The 3,655-nt window shown below is 40.6% G+C and overlaps 1 long non-coding RNA gene across 1 annotated transcript; it reads left to right on the top strand.

Annotated features, from left to right (window-relative positions):
* The first annotated feature begins 1,802 nt into the window (after positions 1-1,802).
* On the top strand, positions 1,803-3,087 carry LOC138956478 (uncharacterized). The gene is made up of 2 exons (XR_011452671.1): positions 1,803-1,921; positions 2,699-3,087. It is a non-coding gene; the product is annotated as an uncharacterized lncRNA (long non-coding RNA).
* Positions 3,088-3,655: the final 568 nt, after the last annotated feature.

Genomic DNA, 3,655 nt, shown 5'->3' with positions numbered 1-3,655 from the left:
CACATGCATTTACTTGCCTCTGAAACTTGTTTACTGCGCTCCTCTTCTCTCACACAAAGTTAAAAATTGAGGACATATTATGCCCACGGCTGTTTATGATAAAGCATTCGAAGATGACATTTCTTCCCGACTAGGGATTACACAGATCCCCGTAACTGTAATTGCCTGCTCAACGCACGAATTATGCTCGCGGCTGTTCCATCGGCATGACTTACATTGCGGCAAGAGGTCTTCGCTGAAGATCTTTTTGCTTGTATCTGTGTCAGCATTAAAAAACTTAACATTTTGGTATTTTTTTTAAATAGAACTTAATTCTCGTTTTTATATTTAGTCAAGTTTTGACTAAATATTTTAACATCGAGGGGGAATCGAAACGAGGGTCGTGGTGTATGTGCGTGTGTGCGTGTGTGCGTGTGTGCGTGTGTGTGTGTGTGTGTGTGTGTGTGTGTGTGTAGAGCGATTCAGACTAAACTACTGGGCCGATCTTTATGAAATTTGACATGAGAGTTCCTGGGTATGAAATCCCCGAACGTTTTTTTCATTTTTTTGATAAATGTCTTTGATGACGTCATATCCGGCTTTTCGTGAAAGTTGAGGCGGCACTGTCACGCCCTCATTTTTCAACCAAATTGGTTGAAATTTTGGTCAAGTAATCTTCGACGAAGCCCGGGGTTCGGTATTGCATTTCAGCTTGGTGGCTTAAAAATTAATTAATGACTTTGGTCATTAAAAATCGGAAAATTGTAAAAAAAAATAAAAATTTATAAAACGATCCAAATTTACCTTTATCTTATTCTCCATCATTTGCTGATTCCAAAAACATATAAATATGTTATATTCGGATTAAAAACAAGCTCTGAAAATTAAATATATAAAAATTATTATCAAAATTAAATTGTCCAAATCAATTTAAAAACACTTTCATCTTATTCCTTGTCGGTTCCTGATTCCAAAAACATATAGATATGATATGTTTGGATTAAAAACACGCTCAGAAAGTTAAAACAAAGAGAGATACAGAAAAGCGTGCTATCCTTCTTAGCGCAACTACTACCCCGCTCTTCTTGTCAATTTCACTGCCTTTGCCATGAGCGGTGGCCTGACGATGCTACGAGTAAAATGGCATTGCGTTTCATTCTGTGAGTTCGACAGCTACTTGACTAAATATTGTATTTTCGCCTTACGCGACTTGTTGTATCTGCATCACTAAACTGCACAGTTCCCGGCTTGTGGGATATTTTTGTAATAGATCGTAATGCCCGTTTCAGTATCTGTATAAGCATTTTTGTAATAGATCCTAATGTCCGTTTCTGTATCTGTATCTGCATTGCGAAGCTGTACGTTCCTTGTGGTATTTATTTTGTAATAGATCGTAATGCCCGTTTCAGTATCTGTATAAGCATCATGAATCTGTACAGTTGCTTGTGGTTTATTTTTGTTATAGTTGAGTTCTGAATAGCAACATGAAGGCATATTGTTAGAGTCTCAGAAAACTCCCATGGGAATCTTTGTGAAGGTCTAGCGCTGTATCGTCTGTCTGGCTTGCCACTGCTGAAGAGAATAGTTTCAGAATTCACTGAACATACTGTTATACTGTTCCTAGATTTCTGTCACATAGATTCCTTTGTCATTATTTTGGCTTCGCAGAGAGTTACGATGCCCAGTAACCTCGCAATTTGTCAGGACCAACACGAACTTGAGAGTGTAGGCCTACTATCGTCAAAACGCAGCTGCCTTGTGCACGTCGGCTTGAGCTGAATCAGCACAGGATTTGTACTTTTAGCTGATAACAGTGTTTTTATTTTATACTAGCAGTTAAACCCGGCTTCGCCCGGGAGTAAGCGGAGCCCTGTAGCAATTTAAGACGCTCGCTATCCCATTATCATTAGCTTTACCTCCTTTGTTTGGATACCAAAAAAGAGTTATCTCCCTTACCTTCTAGAAATTTCCGGAACTGTCCGGTTAATTTTTCTTTCTTCATTTCTTCCCCTCATAGGAGCAATAGCGAGTCTCTAATATCACTGGCATGATGTGCTTGCTACAGGTGAACAGTAGGCACTGAACTGGTCTTGCACCATATAGGCTGTATTCAATAAATGGGAGGTCCATAATCTTAGAAAGGAAACAATGAATCAAGAAACTAAAACCCAGGTGCACATCTGCGGCACCTAGGGAGCGTACGTGCACACTATCTTGTTCCTGCCTCTTGCCATCTCAGAGGTATGGCGACTACAGACAAAAAAGAGTTATCTCCCTTACCTTCTAGAAATTTCCGGAACTGTCCAGTTAATTTTTCATTCTTCATTTCTTCCCCTCATAGGAGCAATAGCAAGTCTCTAATATCACTGGCATGATGTGCTTGCTACAGGTGAACAGTTATCTACCTTACCTTCTAGAAATTTCCGGAACTGTCCAGTTAATTTTTCATTCTTCATTTCTTTCCCTTATAGGAGCAATAGCAAGTCTCTAATATCACTGGCATGATGTGCTTGCTACAGGTGAACAGTAGGCACTGAACTGGTCTTGCACCATATAGGCTGTATTCAATAAATGGGAGGTCCATAATCTGAGAAAGGAAACAATGAATCAAGAAACTAAAACCCAGGTGCACATCTGCGGCACTTCGGGAGTGTTCGTGCACACTATCTTGTTCCTGCCTCTTGCCATCTCAGAGGTATGGCGACCACAGACAAAAAAGAGTTATCTCCCTTACCTTCTAGAAATTTCCGGAACTGTCCAGTTAATTTTTCTTTCTTCATTTCTTCCCCTCATAGGAGCAATAGCGAGTCTCTAATATCACTGGCATGATGTGCTTGCTACAGGTGAACAGTAGGCACTGAACTGGTCTTGCACCATATAGGCTGTATTCAATAAATGGGAGGTCCATCATCTGAGAAAGGAAACAATGAATCAAGAAACTAAAACCCAGGTGCACATCTGCGGCACCTTGGGAGTGTACGTGCACACTATCTTGTTCCTGCCTCTTGCCATCTCTGAGGTATGGCGACCACAGACACACAGACACACAGACACACAGACACACAGACAGACACTCTCTTTTATTATATGTATAGATAGATAGATAGATACCCCGCATATCGTATATAGGTTTCACTCTGTCTGTTTGTCTGTTTGTCTTTCTGTCTCTTATTTTCTATTATTTTAAAACATTTTTAAAGCTATTTTTGTACAGCTAGAAATCATAGTTATTCTATGATTGGGGTATCAACGAAAGCTTGAGTCCTGACGAACATAGTTCAACTATATACCATTTAAGACGGGCAGAAATGGGATCAGAATAACAAAAACGAGCAACCAAAAAACAATCCGCTATGTGACTTCCTCTTACAGTAATGTCCAATATCCTTGCCAGTTGCTGCTCCCTAACAACCAAACCGCTTGTCGGATTTTCATTTCTTAATCCCTTGCAAGCAAAGGCACGCTATCTACACCGCTTATTTACCTCTTCGCCCAGATATTATTTGTGTGTGGGGGGGGGGGGGGGGGGGGATTTGACCACGCGTTGGAAAATAAACGGCCGGAGAATGAGTTGGTCAGAACGAAGGCCGCTGTGAGAATATTGACCACAACACAAATAATAGCCCCAAGGCGCTTGTCTGCCTTTACTAGCTGTTTGAGTATCCACGTGAAAAGT

This window comes from Littorina saxatilis, unplaced genomic scaffold (assembly GCF_037325665.1).
Source record: "Littorina saxatilis isolate snail1 unplaced genomic scaffold, US_GU_Lsax_2.0 scaffold_3022, whole genome shotgun sequence".
Taxonomy (NCBI): Eukaryota; Metazoa; Mollusca; class Gastropoda; order Littorinimorpha; family Littorinidae; genus Littorina; species Littorina saxatilis.
The sequence above is the reverse complement of the archived record's forward strand: the minus strand, read 5'-3'. Positions and strand labels throughout refer to the sequence as shown.